This window comes from Cyanistes caeruleus, chromosome 2 (assembly GCF_971803275.1).
Source record: "Cyanistes caeruleus chromosome 2, bCyaCae1.hap1.1, whole genome shotgun sequence".
NCBI classification, from domain to species: domain Eukaryota; kingdom Metazoa; phylum Chordata; class Aves; order Passeriformes; family Paridae; genus Cyanistes; species Cyanistes caeruleus.
This window is the reverse complement of record NC_141702.1, coordinates 93,492,564-93,516,361: the sequence shown is the minus strand read 5'-3', so window position 1 is coordinate 93,516,361 and position 23,798 is coordinate 93,492,564. Positions and strand designations below refer to the sequence as shown.

The 23,798-nt window shown below is 39.1% G+C and overlaps 1 protein-coding gene and 1 long non-coding RNA gene across 5 annotated transcripts in view; one reads left to right on the top strand and one right to left on the bottom strand.

Annotated features, from left to right (window-relative positions):
* PRKCE (protein kinase C epsilon) overlaps positions 1-23,798 on the top strand; it is a 285,921-nt gene that overhangs the window by 232,377 nt on the left and 29,746 nt on the right. The gene's annotated exons all lie outside the window — the stretch shown is intronic.
* LOC111927603 (uncharacterized) lies at positions 1,660-8,104 on the bottom strand. Of its 2 annotated transcripts, none has more exons than XR_002863653.2 (3): positions 7,713-8,104; positions 4,240-4,430; positions 1,660-2,932 (listed from the first exon to the last, which is right to left on the bottom strand). It is a non-coding gene; the product is annotated as an uncharacterized LOC111927603 (long non-coding RNA). The 2 variants fall into 2 exon arrangements; XR_002863654.2 differs by having other exon boundaries at positions 4,240-4,295; positions 7,713-7,807.

Genomic DNA, 23,798 nt, shown 5'->3' with positions numbered 1-23,798 from the left:
TATGCTGATTCCAATCCTTGAGTATCTCTGGGCTTTTCCCATACACAACTACCCTAAGAACTTGTTTGAACACTAAATTAATTTTTCCCTGGATGATCAGTTTTCCCAGCATTCCTGTTTATCAGGACAGCACACACCAGTGTTTCAGAAAGAACTACCTAAAATTAAAAGCACTTTCATTAGTGTGTTTTTATGTGAAATAAGAATATTTTTTAGAAACCGTGACTTCATTGGTGGTTGTGTGATTCAGTGCAACCTTGGCAAAGTAATGAGGAGTTATATTTACACCGATGAAAATGTTGCATGGTCAGTGGTTAACATAATAAAAGTCATCATTCTTCCGAGTTACCTTACTGTGTTATTTCTGAGTGGCAGCAGCCAAATAAAATTTCCCTCCCCCTATTTTTTTTTTTTTAAAGGCATAACCAGACATGGAGCATTTTGATTTAAGTATGTAAAGATCATCTTATTGCAATTTTGAATAGTTAAAGGTGAAATTGGTTCTTTAGCTGTGGTCCAAGAAAGAGGGCAAGACCTTGCACCCTCATCTAAGCATACTAATATACTGAACACAAGGCTCTCTCAACATAAGCTGCCTGTTGCAGCAGTCTGCTACAGAGGAGTTTCAGTTTGCTTCTGGCCCAAGTAAGCAACAAACTATTTTCATCACCTTCAGCAGAAATAGGAAGGCAGGAGTGAATTGTGCAGGTGTGTCTGGAGTCTCAGTGTCTCCAGGCACTGCCACCAAGCCATGCCAGCTGACCAGTGCTCCTGGCAGGGTTTGAGCCCTGGACTACATCCACACTCTCTATGCTCTGCCTAGTCTGGTTTCTAAAACTGAACATGAGTTCCAATGGGATTTTAGTCAGTGGCCTCCTGCCCCCTTTGTACTTTTTTCTTGTTGGATCTAGGCAGACCAGCAGTCATGAAATGCATAAATAAGCAGGATGTCTTCCCCGCAGGAAAAGGCAGTGGGCCGGGGTGGAGAGGAGCAGAGCTGAGGGAGATGAGAAGCAGGAAGGAGAGTTGGTTCCCAGGCTTCTGGCTTTCAGACCGAGGGTGTCCACCCTACCATCTGCCCAGCTTATGTATTGTGCTAAAGGCTCTGTTGTATAGGAGAGTCTTTGACAAGGTTTCCAGCTGTGGAAGGATGAGTAAAGGCTGTGGGAATAGGATATGAGCCACATGGTCTTGCCAACAGTAGAATGCTTTCTAAATTTCTCCTGGGTTTGGAACATAAAAAGTCCTTACTTGGCTGTTGCGTGGAAGTTGGGGGGGGGGGGGGGGGGGGGGGGGCAGTGCTGGGCAGTTAATATTTAGAAGGATAGACCAGCACCATCGACCTTATTTGGGGAATGACAAGGTACTTCCAGGGGGAGTTCTTGGTAGAGAGGTCAGCACTGGTTTTTTGCTTCATGTTTATTTGGTGCAAGATTTTCTTGTTTAATGACTGTTTGTATAGTGCTGTATTGTGTAAATAAAGCTATGACCTTTACCTTCTGATAACAATATAGGAGTGAGTTAATGTTAAATGAGAGTGAGCAAGGAGTGGGAATCTGCCAGGGTTAATGCCAAGTTTACATTCCTCTGAGGGCAGCCATGTTCCGGTACCCTCAAAAGAAAGGGCAACAGTGCCTCTCAACAGATAACAGCAGTGAAACATTACAGAACATATTTGTATTTATTACTGGGTGAATGTCACTGATTTTAGGTGATTGATGTTTGTGTCTTTATTTTATAACAGGAAGAAATGTGTGTTATCTCTTAGCATTTGATAAGAAGATTTTAACTCAGAGAAATATACACAAAATAAAATTACAGTAGAGCTGCAGCACATGTGAAATTGAACTGTACTGATATATAACAAACCCATTCGTTTTCCTAAACTGGTTAGACAACGGAGCTGTTTCTGTAGAATCATGTACACTAGCTCCAAACAAAATCATACTCTGCAAACAACTTTCTAACAGAAGAAAGATAATGCTTTCTGTTTCACAGTGCATTAAAAATCTAAAGGTACTTCCTACATATACTTCTGCTGCTAACAGACAAAACCTGAGATTGAATTTTACTGTGCCCTTCAGTCATGTTTGTCTTCAAATAATGAAAAATATTTCTATAACCCAGTTTTAGTGGTGTTGAAACTGTGTCGCATTAAGGGTGAAACTTTGCCTTTTTGCATGCTATTTGCATGAATGCATCTACCGAAGTTTCATTATAATGCAGAGAATTGCACAGCAAACGTGATTCTCAGGTGACAGGCTTTTAACAAAGATTTTGTTGTGCTCTTGAGATGCTTCACTCAACAAAGAATCACCGAATAATAGAACCATAGAATCATTTGGGTTGGAAAGGAGCTTAAAGATCATCTAGTTTCAAACCCTTGCTATAGGCAGACACATCTCCCACTAGACCAGGTTGCTCAGAGTCCCATCCAACTTGGCCTTAAACACTTCCAGGGATGAGGCATCCACAACTTCACTGAGCAACCCATTCCATTGACTCACTGCCTTCATGGTAAAGAATTTCTTCCTAGTATCTAAAAATACTGGTTGTTTAAAGCCATACCCCTTGTCCTGTCACTACATGCTTTTGTAAATTTTATCCCTTCATCTTTCTTGTCAGCTACCTTCAGGTAATGGAAACCCACACTCATGTCATTCTGAAGCCTTCTCTTTTCCAGGTTGCACAGTCCCAGTTCTCTCAGCCTTTCCTCACAGGAGATATTGTCCATGCCTCTAACCATCTTGGTGGCCCTCCTGTGGGCTCTCTCCAACAGGTCAATGTCCTCCTTTGTGCTGGGGACCCAAGAGCTGGATGCAGCACTGCAGGTGGGCGTTCACCAGAGGGGAGTAAAGGGACAAAATCCCCTCCCTTATCCTGCTGCCCACAGTGCTTTGGGTGCAGACTAGGATGCAGTCCTCTTTCTGGGCTGTGAAGTTGGGAAGTAATGCAAAATATTGGAAAAAAAAATAAGGAACTCTGTTTAGTTGGGTTTTTTTAAATACTAATGACAAAAATTATGAACAACCTTAAAAGAAAATTTGAGTTATGCCCTTCAGTAAAGACATTTTCATACAACTTCTATTTTTGGCCAGAACCTTGCTACTTTTGGCTCAAGGTTTACATTTATTCTCTTTGCCCATCTTCCCAGCCCCTCTCTTATCCACCTCCTTATTATATAAGCTTATATGATCTTATCACTTAGATGCAGCTACAGCAAACATTCCTGCGTGCAGATCACTACTCCAAGGCTGATTTTGATTGTGAAACTGCTCATATGCATGATATGTGCAGCTTCCTGAATTATTGGGACCTTGATTTGACTTCTAAAATAGAAAAATATGTTTATTTTAAAAGAGCAAATCATCATGTTTGAGAAGAACAGAATAACACCATTATTAAAAAATATATATTCTTTTGCATAACTGCAAAAGGCAGTGGAAAATGAAAATTTAGCCAGTCCAAAAGCTGACATAACTAAGTTATCATGAAATCCATTGAAAATATTAAAAATTTCCGTTTAGCTGAGAGCCTGTACTCAAATGGAAGAAAACAGAAATAATGTTCACTGGGAGGTTAACTATATAGGCCTAAAAAACTAAAACAGAGAAAATATAGCCAGTAAGAACCCCAGCATTTTGGGGAGCACGCCAAAGTCTCTACTGCTGCCAGAAAAAATAGTGGTAGAATTACATCAGAAAGACCTTGGACAGACAAGGTGCAGGCTAACCAAGGGAATCAGAAAGTGGAACAAAATGGTGGCCCTGACAGTGCTGAAAATGAGCAGAAAGGGGTAACAAGGCCAGAGTGATAATAAATCCCTTCTTGTGCCAGCAGTAATGTGTGCCCCTCTCCTTGGCTCCCGCTGTGTCACAGAGCCTGAACAAACAGCTCCCCAGCAGCAGAGAGAAGGAGAAATAATCACAAGTAGGAGTCTTCATCATCTCAGCAGCATTGAGTACATGTGGAGGAAGCATATGTGGAGCAGGAGTAGTAGTGATGCCAAGGTCAGCTTTTACCAAGACTGGAGATTGTGTGGTTTCAGCACTGTTATACACCCAGCAATGGATGGCTCCAGGGACAATTTACTCCCACCACCAAGCTGAATTTTGATCCCACAAGACCACTTATGGAGGTATAATATGTTAGATTTTAAAATATTTTTACAGTAACATCCAGCTTTTGAGAAGAGAGGCTTATGAGAAGTCCAAGCAGTACTTCTCACAAGGTACATACCCCATGGGTCTTCACTTCATGCTTCCTGCTTCAAGAATTTGTTTCCAGTAGGCAGTCTTACAAAACAGCAGAGAGAGAGAGAGCAAATAAATGTGACAGGCCAGAAATAATGGTGGTATTTGCACATGTATGCTTTTTTCCTCCAGGCTTCAATTTCCTTCTGATGTATGGAAGATGCAGAAAATGTCACTCTGTCAAATGGAAACAGTACATGTGGTTGTGTGTTTTGGGTTGGTTTTTTTTCATGTATATTTGACAGTGGCAGTCATAAAAGTATTCTTCACAAGGTATTCCAGTATTAGAGTATGTGATTGCCCCTTCAAGGGAAGGGGAAGATGGGATGGAAACAGTAGATTGCCTGTATAGAACTCTGGGTGCACTTTGGTAAAAACTGAGTAATACAGAAGCATTACCCAAAATAATTGACTGAAGAAAGCTTGGTCACTAGTAACCTGAACAGAGGAACTTTGTGTTCAAAACATGGAATATAAAGTATAAAATTAAATGGTCACAAATAAACATTATAGCACTTTACCAGTATTTACTTGATTTATTATAGAGTCTCCAAGGGAGATCCTGTGGTCTAATAAGACCCATTTTGAAACATACCTAAATACATTCTAACACAAATAATGAGTCAGATGGAATTGCTATGGTCAGTTAAGTGGGTAATGGATATTTAAAAGCTTTCAAACATCAATAAATCTGAAGGAGCTCTAATAGAGTACTTGAAGAACAAAAATAATTGGCACTTAAGAAACTGCCTGAGTAAATAAGTATCTGCATAAACTTAACTACCAGTGAGAGGACAGCAAGTGTTTATGGTACTGTGTACTGAGGATATAAAAGGCATTCCAAATGCTTGCCAGTTCATTTGCTGTTAATCTGTAATGTGTCCAGAGAGACCATAACTATTATCAAGAGGCTCTGATTCTCATTTATATAAAAGTTTTTAAATATCTGCTGGCATGAAAGGATCCTCAGATTGTGTGTAAAGAAGGTAGACAGCAGCTCAGCAGCATATGCCTTGCACAAGGCTAAAGGCTCTCTGCTGCAAGCTGGTTGAAGCTGCCTCTGCTAAAACCCTGTAAGCTAATTTCCACTTATTATTTTTCACTGAGTGAGAAAAATCCCAAGCAGAGGGGAAAGAAATCCTTTGGACAGCCCTGGTTTTTAGGCAGGTTCTCTTTTTACCTTTTGAAAATTCACAAGAGAAAAAGAAGGGAATATTTTGTCAGCTCCAGATCAGAGCTAGTGGCGTCCTTGCACACAAAGCAGGACAAAAGTTTGGGGTTTCTGTGGATGTCCTAAGAGGAAGAGGATTTCACCATAATTTCTAAAACATCTGCAGATTGAGTAGTTGCTTTGTCCATGAGCAAGAGGTTTTGAAGAAATTTTGAAACAGCATCCTGGAAATTCTCTGTGTAGTAGTAACAAGAAAACATTAACTGGTATTAGTGAGCTATAGCTTATAAAGCCAGAGACAATTCTATGACAAATCATTCCACTACAGACTTTTCTCCCCTGGCTCAGATATGTGTTTTAGTTAGGCCAAAACAATTGTTTGTATAAACCAAATCCAAGAGAGATTATACTAAAATCAAAAAATTGTGCCGATAACCCATATAATAATAGGGTTTATCTTTTACACACCTTATGTAATAGAATCCATTTATGAAGCAGTCAAACATAGTTATGTTTGCCTAATTACAGTAACAGAATTATGGGGGCAGGAAGACAGTGATGTCTGGGGCTGAGTGGGCAGTAAAGGATGAAAGGGTGGAACAGTATCATTGCTAATGGAGCTTTTTGTGTCATCATTTATTGAGTTTCAGTTGAGAATCACAGTGCCCCTTAATATTTTTTTTGCTACACTATCATGCCTTAATACTATAAATTTGCTACAGAGACTATAAACTAATAACCCTTATTTTTTCAGTCAAGCAATGGTGAGTTTAATAAATCATATATATGTCTTAGAGATATAGTACAGCTTCTGCAACTTCCCTTCTGTTTGAAAGGCATTTTGATAATCTTTCTCAGAAATTTGTTTGTTCATGCATTTTTAGTTGGAATTCAAATTGTGATAATACATAATAAAAGTATGTTGTAAATGTGACTATGACATGACATGGGTGTAGAGAAGCCACCACCTAGTGTATAAGTGACTGTTTCTTAAGAAATCACTTATTTACAGTAAAACCTCTTTCTGTTACCAGAAGAAAAAAGCTATTTTACAATAGAATTAGATTGTACTCAGTGTGTTCAGTTTAAGGCTGTCAGAAGGATGCAAAGAGACATTATTGTGCATTATAATTTAATTAAACTTTATGTATAAGCTGTATAATTAATCTCCTTGCTAGTCTTTGCCCACATAACTGTCTGGAAGTTCTATGGGATAATTTCTCATCTTGTCAGAACATAGAGTCTGGTTAGCAGATCTCAGAAGAGGCTGGGCATGCAGAAGTTACAAAGATAAATCCTCAGGCCCAAAATAATTTTTTTCATGTTCACAAAATTATTCAAGAACAGCCCACACCGACCAATAGTTAATATTATAATCCTACTGAAGTTAGTATTTATATGCAGTGATTACCCAGTAAGTACCAAATGTTAGAGATTTAAATAATTATTTAGCCTCTCAAATGTTTATTCAGAAGTGCCTCTCTTTTGCATTTGGGCTGGACTATTGGCTTCTCTTGGTAGTTTTTCTATCTTTATAGCTGAAGGTAAGTTGGAATAGCACTCTCCTAACCCTGATGTTGGCAAAAGTGAGTACACTGTAAATTTCCTAAGGCATGCCATGTTTTATTTCATGTGAGTAACCCATGAGTCATCTTTCCATTGCATTCATATTAATTAAAAATCATGGGGTGCCTTGTATAAGTAGATTTTAAGTGGTGACCTTAGAAGTTGGCACTACAGCCAAAGTATTCTTTGCTTTCCCATACTTTCCCAAGTATGTTTTCTGGAGGAGATGGGGGAAGGCTGCAGCAGCTACACTGGAAACAATGCTGGAGCTGAAACTTCCTGCACATGAAGAGAATGTCTGGAAATGTTTGTGCAGCTTTCTGGAAGATGTTGGGGGCAAAAGTAATTTGATTTTGCTACACAGTTGTAATTTTAAAATAGTATCTTTTATACTTCTGGCATTAACATACATAGCCCCTTTTAATTACATATCAAAACACGAATTGGATTTGGAACCATCAGATTCTGTCTGGAAGCAGCATTAGGAGTTTATTTTGTGCATAGATCAACATATAAGGTCAGGCAACTCCCATTTTTTCAGGCATCTTCTTCATGCTTTATGGATAAATAATATTCTTAATTTTTCCAGAATCCCTCCACTGCAATGATCTTCCATCAAACATAATAGAAAATCGTTAACTCTATAGAATTTTGTAACAGATAAATTTCTCTGTATAGTAGAATGCTTTAGAAAATTAAAGGATAAAATAAATTTAACTCACAGTTTGTACAAGAATTTCTGCAGAAACCTGTTAAACTGCTGATGACTGCTGCTGTTTTGATCCCTGAAAAATACAACAGTGTTAGAAAAGGTTTTAAATGAAGAGCCTACATACCCTTCCCAAGTTCAGACCATGTGATAGGTTAAAAATATGTTTAGGCATGTAAACTATGCTACTGAAATAGAATAGAAGCAAAAATTGCTAAAATCTTTCTTCTAGTGATTCCATATAAGTAAACATTTTGTTGGAAGCATTTATGCTACATAATTTATTTAGTCCTTTCTGTGTAATATTGCAGGCACCACTCTGTGGAAATGCTTTCCATAAAAAGACCAAAGTGAGGTTGGAAAAATCAGTGTCTGTATGAAAGTTCACTGCAGTTTTTCTTTTCTGAATAGAAAAGCGTTTTTTCTCCATGGAAACATTATATAGAGCTTAAGAGGAGTCTACTTACTGCTGGGAGCTGTGTTTGTTCCCTGCTAAGGACACCCTTGGGAACACAGGGAAGGGGATTCTTATCAATTGGTTTCTTTTATAAAAAGAAACATTTTATGTAAAAACCTTCCGCAACCCTTCTCCTTTATGCTTTTTGGGCTTGATAAAGATGCAGAGGGCATTGGCTAGTATAGAATATATGTAAGTGTTGGCCTATGCAAGTACATCAATGGCTTCCTCAGGATATGCTCCCAGTCATCTGAGTTTAGCCATTTGATTGTATGTCCTGTGTTGTGCTTGCCAGACTAAAATATTTTCTTCCTTTTTTTTTTTAAATATCTTAAATTTTGCAGAGTGTGTGTATAGTGTTTGTTCAAATGCATGAAACAAACTGAAGACCAATTTAAGTTATAACATTGCTGTGTTTTCACCTTTTCCCTAAATCGTATAGTGGTTTATCTATTCCAGATAGAAGCACTTGGAATTATTAAGGATGTAAAATACTTGTAAAAGCTAACTTTTACCAGAAGATTTTAATATTTTACAGGCTCTTTGTCTTTGCTGTGTGTTCTCATCTTGGAGTATGCTGACAGTCTGATTCCTTCCCTGAGAAAGGGTGGTTTCTTTTCTATTAGTTTTCTTTTAAAAAACAACCTTATCAGAATTAAGAAATTAATCTGTATTAGCACTGAATATCCTTTATTGCTTGCATCTGTCTTCAGCAGGTGAATCATAAGCAGCAGGTGAACACTTAGTGCAGTGTTCAGGCAGGCTGGACTTCTCAGTCATGGACCAAAGCGCAAGTTTTCTTCATAGGTGCTGGGAATCATAGAATGATGGCATATCAGGTGGGAAGGGGACCCAGGGATCATCCAGTCCAAACGTTCTTGGTAAAAGCTGTCTAGACAAGATGGCCCAGCACATTCTCCAGCTGTATCTTAAGAGTGTCCAAAGTTGGGGGATCCTACACTTCACCAGGGAGATTATTTCAAAGCCTGATTTTTCCCATTATGAAAAATTTTCCTCATGTGTCTAATTGGAATCTCTCCAGGAATAATGTATTGATGCCTTAAGTTTTAGCTTTCATATTTCCAGATTCTGTGCTGCTTTAGGGTGTAGCTCTGAGCTTCATATTAAGTGTTAGCATGTTCTCTTCACAGGGTAAGGTAGACATAACAATCCTTTTCCAGCTTGAGACCAAGGACAACCATTACAAGTTTCAGGCCCAAAAAGTATAAACAACAGAGAACTGAAGAGAGCAAACAACAAGGATGGGACTTCATAAGCTAAAGCTACAATTGGACAATTAACTTCAATATGCAAATGGGCCAAAACTTGCAAAAGTGTGAAACCTCATGACTAGTCGTCCATTTTGTGACCATTGTGGGTCCATCTTAGGTGTAGCCCTGGCCAGGCTCTTGTTCTGCCCAAAGTGTATCCTTTAAGGATATCTACTATCTAAGGATATCTACTACTAAAGATATCCTTTAATAAATACCTATTTTATTCTTAACTCTGTCTAGCCTCTGTTCTAGGTCAGCCTTCTCAAGGCTTCAGTTCAGTCTTCTTTTTTCCTGTGTGATTTTTTGTAAAAAGTGAGTATCTGAATTATTTGTTCCTTTTAAATACTGGGACATGGTGATATGGTCTCCCTTGAGCCTTCTGTTCTGAAGGCTGAACAGCCCAGCTCTCTCAGCTTTTCATCATATGGCAGGATTCTCAGTACTTTGGTCATCTTTTTAGTACTGTCCTTGTTTTTCCTGCTTGTTTTCTTTGCTGCAGCAGTACATTGTTCACTCACACTGAGCTTGTTGTCCACCAGGACCACCAGATCCTTTCCACAGAGCTGCTCCCTCACTGGGTAGATACTGGTTTATGCTCCACTCCTGGATTGTGTTTCCCCAGGTGCAAGACCTTACATTTTTCTTTGTTGAGTTTTGTGATGTTAGCTCACTCTTCCAGCATATCCAGGTCTTCCTGCAGGGTGGTTCTCTTTCCAATGTGTCCACTTCCCCACTTAGTTTGGTATTGACACCAATCTTCATCAGGGTACACCTGATCCCTGATCTTGATCAAGTAATGTGCATCACTTGATGCAGATAATCTGTGAAAATACTAAACAGCCTTGAGACCAGGACTGATCCCAGGGGGACCTTACTTGTGACAAGCTGCCAGTTCTAAAACTATTTACCACCACTCTGGGCTGTAGCACATCGGTTTCTCTAGGAGGAAGCTGTGGGAAACCATATTCAAAGCCTTGGTGAAATGCAGGTTGACCATGTCCACCACTTTTCCCACTTCAACATTCAATGAGCAGATTACTCTGTCATTGAATGCCAACAGGTTTGTCACATACAATTTGCCTTTGGCTAATCCATTACAGCTTTTCCCAGTCATGTGCTTCATCTGACTTGCGGTAGCCCTAGGAGGATTTGTTCCATAACTTTCCCAAGACCTGAAAGTTAAGATTGATGAGCCTGTAATTTTCTGGATCCTTCTTTTAGCCATTCTTGTAGATGGAGTTGACACTAGACTTCTTAGAATCTTCTGGGATCTCCATGACTCCTCAAAACATTATGGAGAGCAGCCTTGCAGCGATGTCAGCCAGCTTCTTTGACACCCTCAGATGGACATTGTCAGGGCCCAGTGATTTGTAGGGGTCAAGCTCCTGTAATACTTTTTATATCAACTCCTCCTGCACTGATAGTGGGTGGGTGTTTTCGTAAATGTAGATTCTTGTTCCCTAGACCAGGCACTCAACAGTGCTAGTGAAGACAGACGTGACAAAAGTTTTGGGGACTGCCACATTTTCAGTGTTGTTGATGACTAATTAACCTTTTCTGTTTAACAGTAGGACAGTTTTTAGTTTCTATTTCTGCTTGCTGTTTAGGTACCTGAAGAACCCTTGTTTTTTGACATCTCTGTCCAATTTCAGCTCAGTGTGAGTTTTTACTTTTTAAACTCTATCTCTGTACTCCCTGAATACAGGAATACTGAATACAGGAAATGCCCCTGTATTTATTGATGGATATTAATCCACTTTTCCTTCTCTGATATGCTTCTCTTTTGGTTTCTGAGCAGACTCAGAAGATCACAGTTAAGCCAAGGGAAATCTTTTGCTCTGCCAACTTTCTGTATTTTTAAAGGGGATAAACTGGTTTTGTATTTCCAGGAGAGCATGCTTGAAACACTCTAGCTTAGTTCCTTTATCATCCATGGAAGCTTTCCATGGAATGCCTCCTAACTGACCTCTGAGCAAGCTGAATTTTGCTCTTCTAAAATCTAAGACCTTTCCCTTAGTAGTCAGCTTCCATGTGCTCAGCCAGATACCAAAGTCCAACAATAAGGTGATTACTACAGCCAAGGCTATTACTGATGATACTGCAAAGCAGGTCTACTTGGTTTGTGAGTAGCAAGCCCAGCAGTGCCTCATTCCTAGTTGGCACGCTTAGTGTTCGTATGAGGAAGCAGTTCCCTGCGCATTCCAGGAACTTGATGCATGAGCTGCTGAATTGTTTTTCCAACAAATGTATGGGTAGTTGAAGTGATCCCTGAGAATCAGGTTCTGTTGACCTAAAGCTTGCTTTAAATAACACAAATATTGCTTTTGGGGCCATATCTTCTTGACTGGGAGGTCAGTAGCAGGTGCCTGCTCTATGATCCCCATTGGAGATAACCATTTTGATCTTGACCCAAAGGAATTCAATAGGGCTTCCACAATCACCACAGTTGAATTTTATACATTCAAGCTTCTCCTTGACACAGGACATGACACCTCCTCCTTTTGCTTCCCTGTCTTTATGTGACAGCCTGTAGCCATCCATCATGGTCCTCCAGTCATGTGAGTTGTCCCACCATGTTTCAGTTATTCTTACTTTCTGACTGGGCACAGAGCTCCGGTTCCTTGTGTTTGTTCCCCAGGCTGCATGCACTGGTATACATACACTTGAGATGGTTGGTTGGTCTTTTGTTTCTCATCTTGGAAGGCAGCTAAGGAATGTTTGTCCTTGCTGCAGTTGGCCTGGCTTATTACCCACTTGGTTGAAATAGCATGAGTATTGCAACTTTGGACCCCATCTGCTAAGTCATTCAGTTTAAAGCCCACCTCACCATGGTGCCCAGCCTGTTACCAGAGATTCCCTTGCCTCTTCTAGACAGGTGGATCCCATTTCTCCCTGACACACTAAGAGTTATTGAAGATTGTCCAATTGTCATAAAAGCCAAAACCCTCATGACTGCACCAGCCACAAAGCCAGAAGTTGACTTGCATTATGCTTCTAGTTTTGGCTTCATGTTTTCCTCCAAGTGGTAAAACAGAAGGAAAGATAACTTGTACACCGATACTTGTTCCTTGCCCTCTCAGGGTTCTGTAGTCTTCCCTGATAGTGGCCCAGGTTCCAGTCTGCCATGTCATTTACGCCTACATGAAAGAGTAGCAGTGGGAGAGTATCGTGTGTTTGTGATGATTTTTGGCACCCTTGTAGCAACATACCAGTCCTTAACTCCTGGAATGCAGCACATCTCCAGTGGCTCTCAGGCTGGCAGATGGGTGCTTCGGTGCCCCTTAACCCACTATGAGTGTTTCTTTTCACTGCATGCTGCTGGTGCAGCTTTTCCTTGCAGACCTTGTACCTCATGTCTGTAACAGACTGCAGCTCTTAAAGCTTCCTATGTGTTTTTGGTGGGAATACTGGAGGGTGGGGATTGAAGCAGAGTCCTGCTTTTGGTCATCACCAGGATCCAAGGTACCTCCTTATCTAAGGTGTCCACCACAGAAACCACTTACCTTGCTCCATCTCAGCACCTCTAATGGTGCACAGCCTTTTAACTGTTTCCTGGCACTCATGATGCAGCAGATCATCAGTCTGTGCTCATCTTTGATAGGTCACCTTTTCTCTGGGAGAAAGGCTGAGGCACTTGTTGTAACCTACCACCCATATTGAAGTCTCTTTCCTTACTACTTCTATATGTCTGGAAGCATCAGAAGCTTCCTGTAGAATTGCTAGGTTTAGCACAGCCTGGTTTTCCCTTCTTCAGTCAATCAACAATATGCTTGGTAATGAGCAATTTCTGAGGCAGGTGTTGACATTTGTATTATATTAATGTGGTAGTTTGGAATTTTAGGGAAAAAAGTAGAAAACACCCATGGAAGTGATTTCTCTGAGAGAGGCTGCTGGGAGTTTCTTCTCTGCTTGAGATCAGGCAAATAGCTGACCAGTTCTGAGAACTGACAGTATTTTGCACTACTGAATAGTAAGATCACCTTTGTGAATACCACCTTTTAAAAACTCAAGCCCGGGAACTTCACTCTCTTTCCAGCCTTGGAAGGTAGCAGAACTCTGATGCGGTTGGCCTGCTCCCCCACAGCCTGTGCAGCCTGGGCGAGGCTGGGCCAGGCAGGGGATGGAGACTGTGGGGACCTGGCCCCAGGCTGGGCCAGGCTGTGTTGCGGTGCTGGCTTCTCCCGGGAAGCCCTCCGGGTCCCATTGCAGCGGGGTGACTGAAGCTTTTCCCAGGGGGCCCCCGGATGGCTGCTGACACTGTCCCCCCCACCTCCCCACCCTTGGCCTGTGCAGATGGCGCCAGGCCAAAAGCAGTCCGCTTTCTCCCAGTGGCTGCCGAGCTGAGAGAAAGCAGCAGCTCAGCCTGAAATCTGACACCATGACTGCTTGCGCGGCCTGGGCGAGATTTAACTCTTTCACTACACAGATGAGACCTGCAGACTTTAATCCCCTCTTCAGAGAGAGCAAAGTGGGAGTGATCGACACGTAAGAGACAACATGAAACATCAAGGTCAGTAAGAGAAGGAGTCAAGCCTCAGATGGAAGGAGAATGAAGAGATGCTTTAGTAGGGTGAAATATTCTTTTGGTAGGGTCATGGAGATGGACAATAATGTTCTGAAAAACTTCTTTAATTCATGAAAGAGTATTGGGGGAAATGAAGTACTCAAGCTGTAAATCTAAGCAAAGGTATCCATTGATTGAGCAGATGGTGGAGTAGCTGTGATCCCGTGAGATGCTGGAACAGAGAGAGAGAGAAGTGAGAGTTGATGAAGACCCTTTGCCCCCAGGGAGAGAAGAAAACCTCTGCTCCCAGAGATGATCACAGAGACAGACGAAGAGAGCCTTTTCCTTTGAATAACTCATCCTTAAAATAATTCCCCTTGAGCTGATGGCCCACGAACACACCCCTGAGTGGTGTGAAAATGGGAGGAGAGGATGATGGCAGAGTTTTTTCCCCGGAAACTGCCAGTCATATAAACAAAAGCCACAAGAAAACTGTTGCTTGTGGAGAAGTCTCCATGGAATGATAAAACTCCTCTCCCTACAGAGACGGAAGAAAAGACTATTGTATAGTTGGTACTGATTTAACACTCCAGGTTTTGTCTCTATGTTGTCAATTGGGAAAGGAAAAAAGTTGGGTGGGAGGAGAAAAGGTTTCTGGAGGTTTTATTCTGGTTTCTTATTTTTGTAGTTCTGTTAATAAACTTTCTTTTTAAGTTTAAAGCCTTTTTGCCCTTCTCCTAATCCATATCCCACAGCAAGAAATGAGTAAGTACCTTGGTGATTTTAGCTAGTGCTAAAATCCACCACCTAATTTGGTACATTGGCCAGGCAACTCAAATTGGTAAATCTAAACTACTACAATTAACAAGGAAAATGTCATCTGGCATTCATGGAAGATAAAGACTTTTTCTCTCCAAAACTAATAGGGTCAGAGCACAGGACAGGGGATTATATGCACCTTAAAATAATCTGCACTTAGTGTGACAGCAGGATAACAATATACAAGATTGGATCTAATTCACCTATGCTATCGCAGCTTTGCCTTTCATTTAATACTTATTTCAGAACTTACCCTTGATCTTAATAGTCACCGTGGTGGCTTCCAGTAAGGGAAGTTTTTTTTTTTTGCTCAGTGTTGTGATTGGGAATGAAAACCCATCTCCCCTGTTGGACTTATATCATATTAAAATAATATTGGTCTTGTTAAACAGCATGAGGTTGATTGACCTCTAGGCTAGGGGAAGTGTAAAGCTAACAAGTTAAATGCCATTGAAAACAACTGGCTAATTGATAAATTCAAACTGACCTGGTTTATGTATCTCTGATTTAAGGAAGAAATTTGGAGATGTCGGATAAGATCCAGGGCTAAGCAACTGAAAGAGAAAGACTAAAATACTCAAGTTTAGTTGATTAAAGATATTCTGATCCTGTTTTTCTCTGGTGTCTTGACCTTACTAAAGTTCACTTAGTATGTAATGGAAAAAACAACCGGTTTGATAGCAAAATACAGGAAATGCCTTCAATCATGCCTGATTATAGTAGCAGCTTTTCTTCTGGTTTGGTGGGGGTTTTTTTTCAGAATACTCTCTGTGTGCCTGAAACAATGTATAATAATAATGCTTTGGAGTCCTTTTTTTGATGTGTCAAAGCAGAGCAGTTAGATTTCTGGCTTTTTTATGGATATGGATCTAGAGAGTTTTTGCACACATCACAGAGCATGTGATCTAAGGCATAAAAAATAAGAATTATAAGAGGGCATAACTTAAAAGCCTAGAAAACTGTGTGTGTGGCAATTCATCCATGACTGAGAAGACAAATAAATGCTGGTCTTTTTAAGAAATGTGCCTTAGTTTGACTTTCAACTACATAAATGGAAGTTTTGCAACTAATTTGAATGAAATCTCTATCTGGAAAAAAGGAAGCTAACAAGCAGCTTGTACCATACTTTGTACACAAAGGCTCATATTCATCTCACCTAACTTTGGGGACACAACTATAGCTTCCAGGTGAGGATTCTACTTTTCCTGAAGTACATTTACAGTCAGTGGAATAGAACAGACTGCTTTAGGGAGCTGTGCAGTCCACATGTTCTGTGTATCATCTGCCTGAAGATATCTGTAGAGATGGTCATGGAGGGAGTCTGGGGAAAACCATGGTACCTCAATTAACCTCCTATGACTTGTGGCACAAATCTAGTCAAAATCTTGCAAAATATAGGATAGAAAATTAAAAACAAAACAAAATGTTTCAGAGCTATAGTTACATTAATGTTCAAGCTAAATTTTGAAAATTGATGGAATTTGAGTTGATTGCCATATATATTTTAAATGTTTTTCCTGATAGCTGTATAAGATAAAACTTTTTGTGGGTTATTAAGTTACAAGGATTCATTGCTGAGACAGCTCAATGAGAACTGCTACAGAAATGCAAAGTGCTACCTTGATATGCATGCATTTGTTTGGTACATGTTTTCTATTCTGTATAAGAAAGCTTCAGTCAAAAGTTGGAAGGAGAAGAAGGAATTTCAGTCTTTTTCGTTAGACACAGAAACTGTGCCTGAAATGTAAGTGCTCTTTTCTTTCTGCTTGCAGGATTTTTATTCTATTGTTGTTCAAATTATGATGATTTTGTCATCCTACCTACTAAGGTCACTGAGAAAAAAAAAAAAAAAAAAAAAGAACAAAAAAACCAACATTGCTTTTGGTTTCCAAAGAAAACCTCTTGAGCAGATCCAAACTTCATTATGGTGTCTACTGATAAATTCGCTTTCTAAGGTTCTGGTAATATTTTTTCAGAACCGAGTTTTCAAAACTTGATCTAACAAGTTTTTATAGCTTTTCCACTTTCACTTTCATCAAGTGGTTTTATGAAATAATTCTTAAGTAGTTTTCTTTAAAAGGATTATGGACATACATAGTAGGCACTTTGAGTTTGTGCTCCACCTGACCTATTGTTATAATACACATTCTTATTTTTATGTTGTTTGAGATACAAAAATAAGAGCACCGAACCTCACAGAGTAGCATACCACAGTTTGAGTCAGTCCTTGACTAAGCCTGGGGACCTCTCTTGTCTTCAGTGAGATCACCAAGGTGTCAATGAGGTTTATCACTTTACATATTTAGCAATGACTTAACAGATGGGCTTTATAGCAGAGGCTGAAACAGTAAATATCATTAGCAGTAGGACAGATTTCACCCCATTGTTCCCACCCTGAATATGCAGACAAGAATTTTTCCGCTGAAGTTTTCAGGGAAAAAGTAAGAAAATGGTGGTTTATACTGCAGTAGAGAGAATGAGAACGAAGGAAGAAAATCCCTGAGGGACATACTGGTAGCCTTAATGTTGGGACACTCGGAAGGCTGAGGGGCGACCAGGACCTGCAACAGCTCAGTCCCCTGGCTGGAGCACCAGGCTGGAGGCTCTTTACCTTACTTTCACAAAAAGCTCTGAACTGTTTGTGTTTTCACCCAGAGAGAAACCCAGAGAGAGGTTTGTAAAATCTCAAGAAGCCTTACAAAATGGGAAAATAATTTGGTATCCAGTTTGACTGCAAGTTTCTGGGGCAGATTGTTTGTCCTATGCAACAGCCTCATATGAAGCCAGGTGCATTTGTGACAGTTCTTATTTGGTACAAAAATTCCAGGCCTGTGGGCCACGGGAAGGGAGAGTTGCTGCTGGGATCCTACAAAAAGCTTGTCTAAATCAAGTCTTTGGCAGTAAGCTAAGAGGCAAAATTGTAGTGCTATATTGCATTCCTATCTCAGACCCATGGAAAAATTGTTGCATTCCCAGGTGTGGCAGTCATGAAGGATGAGGTTCATAAAGTAATGTGATTGCTAAAGCAACCTTCTCTTGAAAGGGAAGTAGAGACCACTCCCTTCTGTGCTTAGCCAATTTTAGAGAATGTTTTACATAATGCTTATTTGAACTTGTACATATTTCACTCGGGTTCACAAATAAAAAGGTGAAAATAATAAGAAAGGAAAAGTCATACAAAGGAAAGCTGTTAAGTACAATATATTTATTTGCCTGCACATTATTTAAAGGAAACCCAGTATAATAAGATAAGCAGATCAGGCACAGTAATGTCCAAGCTGTTACCGACAATTGTAATAAAGTATGGTCAAAGCCAGTAGAAAGCCATATAAAGAAATTATTTTAAAGAAAATGTTTTTCTGCTATTGTAAAAGCCATTGGTTTCCTTAAGCTGCTGGAAATTAATATTAAACCTTTGTTCAATATGTCATTAAGACATCAGTAAACAGTTAGGACCATGTAATACATACAGCCTTCTTTTCTGTTTTGGGACCTTGTTGACAGAGTTTTTTCAATGGTGGGCACTGCTGGAGAGGTGATGTTATACATCTGTAAGCGTCACTTTTGCCTTGTAGCTTACAGAGCCATAGACAGTGTGTTTACCTCCCTCTGATGTCTTTGGTGGGTAGATAGCAAACTGCTTTTTGCTACATCCCTCCTCTCATCTTTGCTACCTCTTAGTCCACAACTAATTTGTGCAAATGGCAGGGTGGTGGATGTTATCTTATATAAGGAAACATGTCTGTTTTTTAAAGTAAGCATGCCTGACAAGAGAATGTCACTATGTTCACATTAAAAGTCAACACTTCCTATTTATGTCTAGACTGCTGTCCGAACTATCACTGTTTTCTTCAATGAAAATGAATTATAGTATCTCTGACTTTATTTGAAACCAAGTCTGTGATACTAATTCATCTGCCATTAGCAATTATACACACTGATGCACATCAGAATAACGTGGATTCACTTTATTCCAAACTTGACACTGGAAAGTAGCAGTTTTCAAGTCTGCACAGCAGAGTATTCTATATATTACTGAGTACAACTCTATTACAGTGTTTGTGTCACATATTATCTTTATTCTTTGATGACATCAAGTAATGTAACAAAAACTGTGACAAAAACTGTGTATCATAAATTCAGTAATTACTGAATGGATCAACACAAAAACAACACAGAGAAATTCCAAGATTTTCCGTTAATCACAGGCAAAACTGAGATATCCTAGAACAAAAGCAACAGAAGAATCTTTTTCTCCCTGTTAGTCTCACTCAGGTTTTCCCCTCCTTCCTCTCTGCTAACACAAACTGCTCTACTGTCATGAATTTGTTCACAAGCATGAAAAGTCCAGTGTGTCCCCTATTTTTTACTCCATAGATAAGGGTCGTCACTGGTAGAACCTAATACCCAACAACACGAGAATTATTGCCTGTTTATATGCTCAGTGACCTCAGAAAGTATGGGCTCCTTCTTTCCCCTAGAGGTTTTCAAATGGGAAATTATTATTATTATTATTAATAAGAAATAATAATAATAATAATAATAATAATAATAATAATAATAATAATAATAATAATAATAATAATAATAATAATAATGTTTTCTTAGTAGGTATGGTTTGAATTTTCCCATTTATCTCTGATCTGTTGCAGAGGGGAAAAAAACAGCCTTGCTGATGGGTTGTGACTAAAATACTTAGAGCAAAAAACCATTCACTCTGCAAATATAGTCCCCTAATACATTTGTCCTGTTCTGTTTATGTGTGGAAACTGAGATTAATTTGGTGAGATCTAATCACTAAAGAAGCTAATATCAGAACTTTCAAATTGTTGATTTTCCTTTATGTTTTCTGATTAGTTCCATATATAATTTCATCTTGCTTAGAATTGTAACCTTATACATTAGTTATCAGTATTTTGAGGACACCGAAGAGGAAATTTGTGCTGGGGACATGAGAGACCTGATGTTGTAGGTGAGCATCTTTGTCTCAGAAGCAACTTGGATACCACTGAGTAACTAAGAAAGTAATTCTAGGAATGTAGAAGTCTTACCTTAATTAAACACATAAAAAAATCATCTTGCTGAAATTTCTAAGTGCTCTGATGATCATATTGTCTTTAGTTATGAATTTCAGTAACACTAGTAACTACAGAATTATTCTGATGGTTTTCCCTGTTGTTGTAAGAAGTTTCCTTTTTACCTTCTGTGGTTTCTTGTGTGAACTGTTTGTCTATTTAAAACCTGCAGAGAGGATGTGATTTTCCCATGCGGGGGAACAATGGCAGTGATTTCAAATACACTATTGAAAGGGTTTGCTGCAGTTGAAAGTCACCAAAAAAGTGGTTGTTCAGTAGTTCCATACTTTAGGCTTTTGTTGCTTTCAAATCTTTCTGAATATTGATCTTCTGTTAATGTTTAGTAAGGTACAATCTTTCATTTAACTTTTACCTTATAAATAAATATTCCTGCTTCCAATATTGTTATTTGTACATAATAATTATTGTGCTTCATTCTGTGAAATGTTGCTCAACAGTCACTAGAAGTGGTAAAGTGGCCACTGTAAAGTGGTTGCTTGCCAGCTTGTGATCATATTTCTCAGCTGCTTGATCTTGTTCTTCAAATGTGTGTTTAATTAGTCACTGCTGCTTACTGCCTTGAAAGGCTACTCTTAGTAATTGTTTGGCAGACTTTCTGATTTTACTGGTCCAAACCCATCTTGATTGTTTAACTGCCTTACTTTCAACAAGAAAATTGTGTGATATCTAGTTGACACTTGTGACACACAGTGACACACAAGATGCTTATTTCTCTGGCTAAGTGAGATTCAGACTTTAAGAACCCAGTCCTGTGAAATACTCATCCACTGAGCCTTTGGAGGAAGCCAAGGCACTCAGTATCTCATGGAACTCGCATGTGGAGGAAGGAATGAGCATTACAGAAGTTTTCGCACTGGTTTATATCAGCCTGCTCTTCTGTTCCAACTTGCACAAACCTAGCTCATAATCCTGATTCTTTCTTGAGATAATGCCAATCATTCCAGCTTCTGAGGTGACTGTGATGCTGGCAGGTATGCAGAAGAGAGACTGAGGCTTAAATTTCTGTTTAAAGGTTTCTCAGAACAAAACCCACCCCCCAACCAAAAAAAATTAAAAAAAAAAAAAGCAAAGGAAAAAAAAAAAAAACCAGCTGACATTTCATGCAATGACTGCTCAAGTCAGCTGAAGTGACTCTACAAAGTATGTTGGCAAAAAAACAAAGGAGAGAAACAGCTTAATGTAGCATTGCTGAATTCAAGAAATTGAGCATTCTCCTGGCTTAACTGGTTAGGTTGTTTGTAGTTGCACATAATTAATTACTCAGGTTGTAGGAACTCATTTTGTCAGACACACAGATGACTTTCTTACTTACTACAAAGAGAATGCAAAATGAGAAAAATAAGAATTTAATGGACCTTTGTCACTGAACTATCTGACACTGTATTATTTGGTATGTTCTTATTCAGAGGTAGACAACTGGCACCAAATCCAGGAAACAAATAAAACACGGAATGGATCAGAATGGAACAACCTGTACAGATGATTATTTTACATTCCAGATATGGCTGTGTACTTTACTTTTGGAGGAGTAGGAGAGCTGACTGTTTCTTGGAACAGTTCTGGGGAAATATGGGTCTAAAAGTTAAAGTTTTAATTTTTTTTCAGAGAGGCTGCTGATCTGGAAAGACATGCTTCCCTGATAACTTTTTCTCTTACTTTTTCATTTGTTTCCTTTTCTCTGTATGTTTTGGTTGTTGGGGGTGTTTTTTCCTGTGAGGTGAGCACATTATCCACTCCTACTCTCACATTTATTTATTTAACTGAGATTTATTTTTCAAAGTTGCAGAATTAGAGGGATTTGGTGAGATTTCTTGCTTTGGGGAGGTTTTTTTTCTGGCTTATTTTTTTAATCTGGAAACTGTAAATTTGCAGAATGATTTTTGGTGCAAGCTTTTATGGACTATGATAATCTTGTGTGCCAGCTATGAATTTGGCAGAATCCCAGCTTACCTTTTAACCTCCCATATGTACTTTGAGGGGAGTCATACTGCTGTTGTTTTAGCCTCTTCCAAATTTTTTTTTAAACTCTGGTGCACTTTGTGATAACACAATTCTACTGGTATTACATTTCATTATTGCGTGAGTAATTAAGCTGATGTCCTCAGTGACTTCAATAGGGTTTTGAAGAAGCTTATAGGCTTCACTGCACTGTTTTGGCTTGATAAAGGGGTGTACCAGATGCTTTTCTTCTGTCAATTAAGATTATAGTTTGATAAATTGTAAAAAAGGTAAATTGACTTGTGCTTTTACAGCTAGGCTTAAAATTTCATTGTCACTCTTTACAGGTAGAATTTAATAATTAGACTCTTCCTAGTTTTCTCTTGGCTCAGTTTGTTTATTCTGTTTTTTCACTGTCAGGTTAAATTTTTATTGCTAATTTCTGTGTATTATACAAATTCTTAAATAAATAAAGAGAATGGTGAGTATCTTGTCCTTATCACTATGTGGTGCCTTATTGTTAATGTTTTATTGCTGTTGAGGTTTCACTTAGCTTAGGAGTTTCCTGGATTATTTACTATATCTCCATTCAAGTCCACAGCTGCCATATGGATGGCATTAAATGAAAGTTAAATTATTTAAGTCCTAACAACTCGTGTGTCGTCTACCTAAATGGGGAAGTCCTGCAATCAGAGTTAAGATGTAATTTAAGAGTCTTCTCATAAACACTGAATAGTTAAAACACTTAATAAAGGTGAATCCATTTTTCTAAGCAGCCTCTTGAATTTCTTCAGTTCCTGTCATAATTATATGTATTATGACCTTATTTCTAGTCTGTTGTGATGGTGGCTGTAAGTGGTTCCAAGATTATATCAAATATAATTATACTTTGATTTCTCTATCTGAATATCTTGACTTCTTGAAATATAGCTTGTATTCTTCCTTAGTAAAGGAACATCCAATATAAAACTGCACTTGTGAGGTTAAAAGCTACAGCTACAATCTTGTTTCCTTCTTCAATCTGCCAGAGCCTTACACTGATGATCACATATTTGATGTTGCTATTGTCCTGTTTGAATGCAGGTCTTTTTATTGTAGCACTTGTAAAGGAGCAGTTTTGGGAAGGCACATGATTTTTGAAACAGTTTTGTTTCTTTGACTTCTTGTAGGGGGGACACAGAGCCATTGAGGCCTGTTTGCCCTGGCATCAATTCTCACAAATCACTTTCCAGAGGTAGGAAGAGGTGGTTACTTGAGGGTTTAAATGGTTATATGTAGGGGGTTATATATGGTATATGGTATATAGGGTATATGTAGCCAGCTGGATCTTGGATTATTTAGGAACTGCTGAAATTAATGACCTTAAGGAATGATAAAATATGTAGTCTGCTCCAAGGGGCCATACATGGGTGACAACTGAGGACCTGCAAGAGCAGCATAGCTAATCCAGAGACAGCGAAGTGTGATGTAGGGGATATAGCTTGCAATAAACATTTCTACAGCCAGACTATACTTCAGCCACATAAACCATATCTGACGTAGCTAGTTTATGTAGGAGACAGTTGCTTTACAGTTTCTGAGGTAAATATGACTTTGTTGTGCCATGTCAGACACAAAACCACTTTGTAACATGTACATAACACAAACTATTTCTACATGCACAGTAAGTCCTCCAGTGCTTCCCACTGTCTGATTTGTAGCTGTATCATTGCAGATGTGCAGTGATTATGCAGACCTTGAGTAGCAAGTCCACTGTGCCCCAGAAATAGCTGATTTTTATGTTGGCCTGTGTACCTGCTTGAGGAATATATGGGTCAGCATGTTTAAAAATGTTTAACAAGTGTCAAAAGAAAAAAAAGGAAACACTAAAATCCACCTACTGAAATTGGTATGAGATGCAGAAAAGAACATTTCTAGGGAAATCCCAGCATACTATAGCCCTGGACATGTCTACAAATACTCTTAAGATACTACAGTCTTGGAAGGGCTGTTTAATCAATTAATGTGCATA